Consider the following 12,119-nt stretch of genomic DNA (forward strand, 5'->3'; position numbering starts at 1 on the left):
CTGAACTCCTAAAAATACAATCGAATGTCATCTATTTAAACTTGCACTGCACTCCTAAAAATACTATCGAATGTCATCCATTTAAACTTGCACTGCACTCCTAAAAATACTTTCTAGTGTAATATCTTTAACACTGCACTCCTAAAAATACTATCCAGTGTAATCTCTTTAAAACTGCACTCCTAATATACTATCTAGTGTAATCTCTTTACTAACACTGCACTCCTAATATACTATCTAGTGTAATCTCTTTACTAACACTGCACTCCAAATATACTATCTAGTGTAATCTCTTTAAACTTGCACTCATCATGTTGGTATATTTGGCCCTCAAGTGATGCCATTATAATAATGCAGTAATAATAGTAATACAACATAAATGTTCTCTCTCCCCTATAGCTGATGGAAGTGGAACTATTGCTCCTCACCCCCACCACTCCACATCTACACACATGGACAGCTGAACTCTACCCACTCACTTTCTTCCTTTTCTCTCCCTTTTCTTTCCCTACTAATCAAGACTATCTCCGCTATGGGACGCTGCCGTAGTCTCTCCACCTGGTCTACCTGGAGAAACCCTCGGCCAATCGCACCCACCGCCACTGCATTGCCGTACACCTACTCTACCCAATACCCTATGCTAGCATTTATATACGATATACATAATTGCCACCACTGAAATGTTTCTTCGTCCCTACATCCCTTACCCCTGTAACAGTAACCCTATTGGTACAGTAATCTGGTCTTGCCTGTATCATGTATTTACCACCAGATGTCTGTATACATATTATGTCCAGCGACCAAATGCTGGCTGTGTATAACCCCTGTTGCTTCCTTTCCCCTTCTGCCACACAACCCTTCCCCTTCCCCCTTTCCCCCCTTCCCACCTTCCTGTCTCCACCCGGCCGACCTCAAGCAGATGGGTCCCCCCTTATGTGCTGTGGTTCTGCTTAAGGTTTCTTCCTGCCCAACAGGGAGATTTTCCTTGCCCACGTTGCCGTTGTGCATGCACTAAGGGGGTCTAGGCTCTGGGCTCTGTTAAGCGCGCTCCAGTGGGACATCGCTGTGTGTGTGGAAGATCCTGAGAGTGAGTCAAGCCTCTCATATGATCCACGCCTACAGTTAGTTCAGATAATCCCCTCCCCCCCACAGGTGCTCAGCCTTGTCCACACATCCAGGGTCTCACAGCTCAGCACACATCTCCACACACACACACACACACACACACACACACACACACACACCGACTCAGCAGACATCTCCACTGAAGAGTGATTAACATTAGATTACCCAGTCAGCTACTGAACTAGTCTCAGCAGACATCTCCACACACACACACACACACACACACACACACACACACACACACACACACACACACACACACACACACACACACACACACACACACACACTCACACACAGACACACACACAGACACACACACACACTGTTGTGTTCTGTTGTGTTCTGTTGTGTTCTGTTGTGTTCTATTCTGTTGTGTTCTGTTGTGTTCTGTTGTGTTCTGTTGTGTTCTATTCTGTTCTGTTCTGTTGTGTTCTGTTGTGTTCTGTTGTGTCCTGTTGTGTTCTGTTGTGTTCTGTTGTGTTCTGTTGTGTTCTATTCTGTTCTGTTCTGTTGTGTTCTGTTGTGTTCTGTTGTGTTCTGTTGTGTTCTGTTGTGTTCTGTTGTGTCCTGTTGTGTTATTTTGTGTTCTTTTGTGTTCTTTTGTGTTCCGTGTGTCTCTCATCTCAGGCTCAGTATAATGTTCGAGCCCAGAGTTTTATCAGAGGCCCTGGCACTGTCAGTATAACAGAAGCCATGGCAGCATTTGTTTTGCTAACGTAGTAGTCACATATTTATTTTCAGCTCTCCTCCCTGATGTGTTATGCTAAATTGACCTTGTTCAACCTTCATATTATACTGAGCGTTTTCCATGTCATTATGGTGATGTTGGCTCTATCATATTATATCATGACCTCTGACCCCATGTGCTTGGCTCTGTTCCCACGGAGTATCTGGAGACGCCCACTACTGCAAGGAGAGGTGGGATTGGTTCATAAACACCAGTGTGGTGTGGGGGTGGCTGAGTGTGATTGGTTCATACACACCAGTGTGGTGTTGGGGTGGCTGAGTGTGATTGGTTCATATACACCAGTGTGGTGTGGGGGTGGCTGAGTGTTGAAGGCTAAGTGTGATTGGTTCATATACACCAGTGTGGGGGTGGCTGAGTGTTGAAAGCTAAGTGCGATTGGTCCTCACACCTCTGTGTGATTGTGTCACCACAGACATAAGGTATTGTGATTGGTTCACGGCAGTCACATAGTGTGTGATTGGTTCAACACTAACCAACACTAAATTTCCCATTTCTCAGATTCTAGATATCAGGGAATCGGCCTGCTGCTGGTGGTAAACACAGGCACTGGTGGTTAACACAGGCACTGCTGTTCCACAGGCGATGGCCGAAACTCATTTAAAGTGTTTTTCCTCTTCAGCCATGGGACACACTGGGCCACATTGATTGGTTGAAAAGGGTCAAAGGTCACTGCATGCCACTAGATTGTGAACATAGTGACCATGTGCTGGGTCATGACCTCGCAGTCAGTTTCCTCTTCTGACTGGGGACATAATCCCACAGGAGCCCGACTGACACTTTATAGATTCACACACACACACACACACACACACACACACACACACACACACACACACACACACACACACACACACACACACACACACACACACACACATACACACACACAAACAGTCCTCATGTTGATGGTAATAGTGCTCAGGCTCCCCAGAAACATGGATCTTTCAAAGGAACAGAACACACACACACACACACACATACACACAAGCTCCATGCGTACACTAGCTCCCCAGAAGCACACAGCACACACACACACACACGCACATGCAGTGCTCACTCTGTGTGTTCTTCAAGCTGGCTCTTTCAGGTGTGTGAGGATCAGGCTGTGCTGCTTTGCTGCAGTGGTGTGTTTGAGTAGCCATGTTGGGGAGCGGAGGCATTCCCCACAGGACTCAGCACAGAGCCCAGGCTCCCATCGTTCAGCTCTTTGTCACCAGCTTCAGGGGGTGGAGGCTGGAAAAGAGCCCAGCTCAGGGCTTTTTCTCTCCAGAGCTGCGGGAGCAGGAAGCTGTTTGCCAAAGGGAGAGGAAGAGAAAGGAGGAGGAGGAGAGAAGGGAGGGGAGAGGGAGAAGGAGGAAGGGAAGAACAGCAGGATGCTGCCCGGTAGACGAGGAGGGGAGAAAAACCACTGGGCCTGAGAGAGAGAGAGAGAGAGAGAGACGCACACAGAGGGAGAGGGAAAGAGAGACAGGAGGAGGATGAGAGAGGGAGGGAAGAGGGAGAAAGAGGAAGGGAAGAAAAGCAGGATGCTGCCCGGTAGAGGAGGAGGAGAGAAAAACAGCAGTACCCGGTCAAGGAGAGGGGAGAGGGAAGGAGGGAGGGAGAGAGAGAGGGAGGAAGGATGCGACTGGAAGAGAGAGAAAGAGCAGGTCAACAAGGCAAGAGAAAAAAGTGATCTGCTGTTAAAAAATAGTGTGCCTGTGTGTGTGTGTGTGTGTGTGTGTGTGCGTGTGTGTGTGTGTGTGTGTGTGTGTATGTGTGTGAGAGTCTATGTGTGTGTTGTTGATCCCTGAGCAATCTCATTCCCACAATTTGCAGCGCGAGTTCTCCGAGGCTCATTATGGAGGTGAGTATTTCACAGGGCTGCCTCATTAAGGGACGGTCCTCTCCACTAAATGTGTGTGTGTGTGTGTGTCTGTGTGTGTGTGTGTGTGTGTGTGTGTGTTAATGATGACTGTCCTCTCCACTTAATGTGTGTGTGTGTGTGTGTGTGTGTGTGTGTGTGTGTGTGTGTGTGTGTGTTAATGACTGTCCTCTCCACTAAATGTGCCCATGTGTTAATGATTTTTCTGAGATAGACTGCTCCTCTGTTGCTCTGGGAATTATGATTAGAAGGATATTTTTCCTTAATTTAAAATGTTCGCCATAATTGTGCACTTGCTTATATGGTGTCATTTAATTGCTTGTATTTCACTGTAAATGAACACGCAGCTTTTTGTGTGTGTGTGTGTGTGTGTGTGTGTCTCTTTTGTGGCCAATACAACCAGTTTTAGTCTCTCGACTTACAGTGGTTATATTCAGAAGTGCTTTAATTGCAAAATAGGAGGTCGTAAGTAAATACCACTACAGGGTGCATCTTTATTGTTTGGCATTTCATAGCGTTATTACTGCACTGCTGAGGCTATACAAAGGCTGTTAGTCAGGGTGGCCAGAGGATAGTTAGACAGGGGAGGGTGAGACAGGCAGAGGAGAGTGAGACAGAGGAGGGTGAGACAGAGGAGAGTGAGACAGGCGGAGGAGAGTGAGACAGAGGAGAGTGAGACAGAGGAGGGTGAGACAGAGGAGAGTGAGACAGGCGGAGGAGAGTGAGACAGACAGCAGGGTGAGACAGAGAAGGGTGAGACAGAGGAGAGTGAGACAGGCGGAGGAGGGTGAGACAGGCAGCAGGGTGAGACAGAGAAGGGTGAGACAGAGGAGAGTGAGACAGGCAGCAGGATGGCCAGAGGAGGGTGAGACAGAGGATAGTTAGACAGGGGAGGGTGAGACAGACAGAGGAGAGTGAGACAGAGGAGGGTGAGACAGAGGAGAGTGAGACAGGCGGAGGAGAGTGAGACAGAGGAGAGTGAGACAGAGGAGGGTGAGACAGAGGAGAGTGAGACAGACAGCAGGGTGAGACAGACAGCAGGGTGAGACAGAGAAGGGTGAGACAGAGGAGAGTGAGACAGGCGGAGGAGAGTGAGACAGAGGAGAGTGAGACAGGCGGAGGAGAGTGAGACAGACAGCAGGGTGAGACAGAGAAGGGTGAGACAGAGGAGAGTGAGACAGGCGGAGGAGGGTGAGACAGGCAGCAGGGTGAGACAGAGAAGGGTGAGACAGAGGAGAGTGAGACAGGCAGCAGGATGGCCAGAGGAGGGTGAGACAGAGGATAGTTAGACAGGGGAGGGTGAGACAGACAGAGGAGAGTGAGACAGAGGAGGGTGAGACAGGCGAGGGTGAGACAGGCGGAGGAGAGTGAGACAGGCAGCAGGGTGGGCAGAGGAGGGTGAGACAGGCAGCAGGGTGGGCAGAGGAGGGTGAGACAGAGGAGGGTGAGACAGAGGAGAGTGAGACAGGCAGTGGAGGGTGAGACAGGCAGCAGGGTTGCTGTTAGTCAGGGTGTCTGTAATGCTTTCTGCTGAAACTTTAGTAACAATTTCAGACGGCCAACACACACCATACATGTCCACAGCTCTCTATGACTCACTTCATGATAACTTCTGAAAGTGTTTCTCTCTAACAAGCACATACACACACACACACACAAACACGCACACACACACACACACACACACATACCTAGAGAATCACCCGCAGCCTGCTCTTAGACACCGTCTGACAAGCAGCACTCTGCTGGAAGAAAAGGCATGCAGTACTTTCTCATTTCAGAAGGGCATTGTGTGTGTGTGTGTGTGTGTGTGTGTGTGTGTGTGTGTGTGTGTGTGTGTGCGTGTGTGTGTGTCTGTATGTGTGTGTGTGTGTGTGTGTGTGTGTGTATGTGCGTGTGTGCGCCAAGTGTGCGTGTGTGTGTGAGTGTGTGTGTGTGTGTGTGAGTTTGTGTGTGTGTGTGTGTGTGTGTTCAGAGTGAGAGCTCTCTCCGTTTGACAAGTTAACACTCAGGCTTGGAGTGATGAATGTTCACACCCCCTGAGAAAAATGACATGAAAATATTACCTCTGCTCACGGGGGAAATATTTCAGCGTTTGCCGCCGTCGACACATTTGCATTGAGCCTTGATGTTTTTATGCAGCCATTTCAGTGCTGATTGAGCTAAATTGGTGACATCAATCAAAGCTGCCTCGAAAGGATGGCTGTCATATCACTCCACTGTGCTTTCAGAGTTCTGCACTTGTTCAGCATCTATGGGAATAAGTTATTTGAACAATCCCCACAATTACCGCAGATGTAGTACAGCTAGCCAATCACCGCTGGAGAGGGATTATTACTCCGTCTCTGTGCTGTCAGACAGAAGGGAGAGTATCTGTAATAAGCAGGATTTAATTTAATAAGTAATATCTGTAATTAGCATGATGTAATTTAATAAGTAATATCTGTAATCAACTCAACTCAATAAGTAATAACTGTTATTAGCATGATTTAACTTAATAAGTACTATCTGTAATAATGATTAAATCATCTCCATTCAGGTCTTCATTCGTTTCTGTGCATGTATGCAGTGATCACTTGTCAAAAAACACTGTGTGTGTGTGTGTGTGTGTGTGCGTGTGTGTGTGTGTGTGTGTGTGTGTGTATGTGTGTGTGCGTGTGTGTGTGTGTGTGTGTGTGTGTGCGTGTATGCAGTTATCAGCCGCCAAATACAGTGGAAACCGCAGGAGGACACTAAGCCAGTTGGTTTGTGCTCCCCAGTTTTTTTTCTCCAGTTGAGAGAAGCTGTTCACTGAGTGTTAAATCAGTGGTGAGAGCACTGGTGAGAATGAGCTTTCTGTGCCACTTCAGTGACAAGACTAACACAGGAGGGGAGAGGAGTGGAGAGGAGCAGAGAGGAGCAGAGAGGAGTGAAGAGGAGCGGAGAGTGAGAACACATCCATTAGTTCAGCTCTATGCTTCTGTTACTGGAGCAGACTTGTTGGGAGAGTGTTTAATGGTTCCTGCTTCTGTTACTGGAGCAGACTTGTTGGGAGAGAGCTTGATGGTTAGACTTGTTGGGAGAGAGCTTGATGGTTCCTGCTTAGCAGCTGGATTGTTCAGGATGGCTCTGCTTTGCCACTTCAGGGAACTCTGTGGATCTCAGCTGTCATAACACTTCTGCTTATCATAGCAGCACTGCAGGTGATTTAGGCTTTACTCACATTATGTCTCTCTCTCTCTCTCTCTCGCTCTCTCTCTCTCTCTCTGTGTTTCTCCCTCTCTCTGTTTCTCCCCCTCTCTCCCTCGCTCTCCGTGTTCTGTGGTTCTCCCTCTCTATCTGTGTGTCTCCCTCTCCCTCTCTCTCTCTGTCTCCCTCTTTCCCCCTCTCTCCCTCGCTCTCTGCAGTTATTCCAGCTTCAGCAAACTGGACATGTAAAGTTGGATGTCATCGCTGGCCTCATTCTAACTCTGACTGACTCACACACATGTTGTATTGTCAAACCTAATATTCATTAACAATGCAAATGTTCGAAGCATCAAATTGGTTTAACATTGGCATGTAATTAATTGATGAACTTTAGTGTAAAAATTCACTATAAGCAATATGTCTCTTATAGAGAACCATATTATACGCACCTCCAAAATAAACACACAGACACATGGCGGTTTCTACACACTCATGGCGGTCTCTACACACACATGGCAGTCTATACACACACATGCAGTCTCTACACACACATGGTAGTCTCTACAGACACATGGCGTCGCTACACACACATGCATAAGGAAAGAGAATGAAAGTTGACAGACACGGCAACATTTAGACACAATTGTTTTATTCCACACGTATCTGCAGACGAAGCTGTTGTTCCTTCTCCGTGAGATTCTTGGATTCTTACAAAAGTGCAAAAGCATTTTAAGTCACATAAATAGTTGAAAGCAGAAATCCAGTGGGAGGGTGAAAGTGTGTGTTTGTGTGTGTGTGTGTGTGTGTGTGTGTGTGTGTGTGTGTGTGTGTGAGAGAGAGAAAGAGAGTGTGTGTGTGTGTTTGTGTGTGTGTGGTGTGCAGGATATGCCTGATCCATCTCAGCATGTTCCATCATCACAGTCTCCACATGCTGCAAAAGCACTTCCTGTGTGTTTAAAACTAAATAAAGTCTTTTTTATTAAATACAAACACACACAAACATGAACACACACCCATACAAACACACACCCGTACAAACACACAGAAACATGAACACGCAACCATACAAACACACACAAACGTGAACACACACCATCACGAACACGTACAAACGTGAACACACACCCATACAAACACACACACGTACAAACACACACGAACGTGAACACACACCCATACAAACACACACAAAAGTGAACACACACCCATACAAACATTTACAAACGTGAAAAAACATAATACAAAAATAATAAGGAGGTGAACACTTACTTGATGATGAAAGGTCAGTTTCTTTACGTGACTACTAATGAAAAACGGACACGCAGACACAAACACACACACACACACAAGCAAACACACTCAGACACACAAACACACACACACACTCAGACACACACACACTCAGACACAAGTGTAGTGGATCTTTACAGCAGGTCTTGGTTTAATAACAAAAATGAAATGCAGACCCAAGCAGGAATTACAGTTTATCAGAGAGAACCTGGTTTGATATTGAGTAATATAAGTGTGTGAAAAATAAAAGTAATCTACGACAATAAAACAAGGGGCCGTGTTTGTCTGTACAGATAAATGTTATGGATATATAGGGCTCGTGTGTGTGTGTGTGTGTGTGTGTGTGTGTGTGTGTGTGTGTGTGTGTGTGTGTGTGTGTGTGTGTGGTATTGTATGGGATATCACTTGTGCTGTGTTGGTCTGCATAATGGTACGGTATTAAATAAATCTAAAGCTTTAATAAAGACAATCAATCACCGCTCAAATAAAAAAAAAAAAAACGTGTCAATCTAATGACACACACACAAACGCACCCACAAACCAAATCACAATGACACACACACAAAAGTAATTCATTCCACAAACATATGCACACAAAACACCACATATGCCCGTACACATTAGTGAGAACATTAAAGGTTGCAAGGTTCTCTGTGGACTTTTGTCCACACACGTGAAAATCAAGGTTGCCATGAAACTGACCAAGGCGATGGCTGCGCCAATTTTGGCCTTGTCACAGTCATCAAATGAAGATGGAGCAACTCTCTTCGTTCCACGTTCTTTCACGTTTGTGTCATGTCTGTCAAGATGAAAAGGAGAAACTGTAAAAACCTCTCGGGCAAAGCTGGGAATGCTGGAAGTGATTCGGAGACTTTGAGATATGAGAGACTCACTGTGTGGGTGAGCTGCAGGAAGTCAAAGACCCATCTGAGACTGTTCCATTCCCACAGGTCTCACATATCGTATCAGAATAGGCTGTACCTGTGTGTGTGTGTGTGTGTGTGTGTGTGTGTGTTAAATTAGTCACATCATTGACTACCTTAATCACCTATGTAAGCCATTTTTCTAAACCCTTACAATAAAAGTATATTTTTCTTTTTGTACACCATGACTAAGCAGACACTGTTTAACACACTCGTCACACACTTTAATGTATGTGGAGAATGAACACACCTTTCTCTTTGACGTACTGCCCTGGTGAGCACTTGGTGTGTTCCACAGCTCCTAGGCAGCCATCTTTGATGGGGTCTGTACACCTGTGACCTTCCAGAGGCTCACAGAGTGTGTCTGATGTTGGGCTACACGCCCTCCTGACCTGCAACCCTGCTTCTGTTGGAACCAAAGACCAGTTTAACTGAATCAAACGGATAAACCGCAGGTTTTCTCAGCATGAATGTAAGAGTTCACGTACTTGAGTTGCAGACTGTGCAGGATTTGCATCGCAGCAGTCCATTGACCTCGTCTGTAAATGTTGAAGGTGGACATTGTTCACAAGCCGTTGGGCTTGACATCTCACAGTGTCTGGACACATAGGATCCTGCAAAAAGGATTATATAAAACACTTAACATCCAAACAGCATACATAAACCGTTTATTCATATGTACTGCATTCATATTCACTTGACACTGTTAACAAAGCCATGGTTTTGAACTACAATAAAGGTAAAGTACTGGTATTCAGCAGAAACAAGTACAGACAGTCTGCAGGGATCGGGCCTCAAACCGCTACCCACACACACCACAGCACCATATACACGAAAGAAACTCAAACACAAGCAAATAGTGGAACAGGGAGAAAGCACAAAGGATAAAACACAAGCAAACAGTGAAACAAGAGGAAAGTACAGGAAACCACAGAGGAGCAAGTGTCACCACCTCTCTGACGTGCAAGATCGCTGTGGAGAGGGCGAGAAACGCAGAGGATGTCAGGGTTCAGTGAAGGAGGTAGAGACACACACAGACACACACACACACACACACACACACACACACACACACACACACACACACACACACACACACACACACACAGGAAGTCAGGGGTCAGTGAAGGAGGCATAGACACTCGAACACACACACACACAAACACACACACACACACAAACAGACACACACACACACACATACACAAACACACACAAAAACACACACACACACACACACACACACACATTCACACACATACACACACAGACACAATAACACTCACACATACACACACACCAGAAGAAAAAGAGTAGTTTTGCTTTTGCTTTTGCTCTTATGTCCGTAATAAAGTAAATTTGACCCAGTTCAGCCTAGAGGAGATGGCAGCAAACAGGTCCAGATGTCTCACCTGCTTCACACAAAGGACAGTATGGCAGAGACACACACACACTCAAACACACACACACACACACACACACACACACACACACACACACACACAGATGCCTGACCTGCTTCACACATAGGACAGCATGTGTGTGTACCTGTTGGTTACTCAGCTAACACACACTCACACACACACCCACACACACACACACACACACACAGATGCCTGACCTGCTTCACACATAGGACAGCATGTGTGTGTGCCTCTTGGATACTCATGGGCACCACAGGTGGAGCAGAAGACACAGGGAGCCGTGAGGATGAAGATGGCGGAGATGATGAAGATGGAGCCCAGCTTCCACATCTGGACAGGATATGACATGACAGGATATGACATGTATACTTCTGTCTTCACCTTCTGTGGATGGAAGTAAGGAATTTAGGAATTAAACATGTATTCTCCACTCTGTCTCTTTCTCTCTCTCTCTCTCTCTCTCTCTCTCTCAAACACACACAGGCACACACACAAACATACACGAGCGAGCATTCACATACCCATACACACAAGCACCCACACACAGGCTCACGCAAACAACACACACACATACACATACATTTACACACACACAAACACACACTCTGACTTGTTTGATTAAGCAAACTATTAGGAACCACCAAACTAGTATGCAAGTACATACTTTTCATTACACCATTCATACATACTCATCAACTAAGCAGGTTTACTTATAGACTACAACACTAACACACTCGTCAACTAAGCATGCTTATTTATAGACTTCAAAACTATAACATTAACTTACCTTGACTTCCAGTAAAAGTCTTCACAGCTGATTACAGCTTACAGCTTTCTTTGCAACCGGCTCAACCAGTAACTCTCAAAGTGAATCTGAAAGTGGCTCAGGGTGTCTAGCTTTTAAGAATGCTCTTCTGTCATTGGCTCAGGGTATCTAGCTTTTAAGAATGCTCTTCTGTCATTGGCTCAGGGTATCTAGCTTTTAAGAATGCTCTTCTGTCATTGGCTAAGGGTGTCTAGCAGGAGTGGCTGCTGATTCCTGAGAGGAGATGCCAGGAGTGGGGCTGAGACGCACAAGACATATTTATAGGTTTGCCCTTTTCGTATGGCATTTTTTTGCAGGGGAGAGAGACAGGCCGCAAGCTAAACTTTCAGTGGTTGAGGCTGCAGACAGTGGGGCGAGGGCTCGTGCTTGCTGCTGAAAGCTTATGCTGTAAATGAAAGCTTGTGCTGTCCTCTGACAAAATCCTCGGATGCCCACGCTTGGTTCAAGTTAGCTTGTTCAGAATAACAGACTTGTGGAAGACGGCTTAGCGAAAGAATGTGTTTATTCAATCACATGCCACGGTCAGCTCCATACAACACAAGCATGCACAAGGCACGTCTGCATGTTGAGGAGTCGGTCTCCTTGCTTCTTCTTCTTCTCATTACAAAAAGGTTGTGACATTTATAGTATGGAATTAACATGCAAACAATACCGAGAAATGAAAGGTGTGTCCATAAATTAAAGTAGGAAGTATTACCTAATATGGTCTTACTCAATTAGGTCTAAATTAATTAAGTGTCTGTCTGGG

At 45.9% G+C, this 12,119-nt stretch overlaps 1 long non-coding RNA gene across 2 annotated transcripts; it reads right to left on the reverse strand.

Moving 5' to 3' along the window:
• Positions 1-8,376: 8,376 nt before the first annotated feature.
• Positions 8,377-11,405, reverse strand: LOC308378753. Of its 2 annotated transcripts, XR_013968976.1 has the most exons (6): positions 11,333-11,405; positions 10,743-10,929; positions 9,610-9,735; positions 9,372-9,527; positions 9,092-9,179; positions 8,377-8,997 (listed from the first exon to the last, which is right to left on the reverse strand). It is a non-coding gene; the product is annotated as an uncharacterized lncRNA (long non-coding RNA). The 2 variants fall into 2 exon arrangements; XR_013968977.1 differs by having other exon boundaries at positions 9,372-9,735.
• Positions 11,406-12,119: the final 714 nt, after the last annotated feature.

Source organism: Sprattus sprattus (assembly GCF_963457725.1).
Source record: "Sprattus sprattus genome assembly, chromosome: 17".
Classification (NCBI taxonomy): Eukaryota; Metazoa; Chordata; class Actinopteri; order Clupeiformes; family Clupeidae; genus Sprattus; species Sprattus sprattus.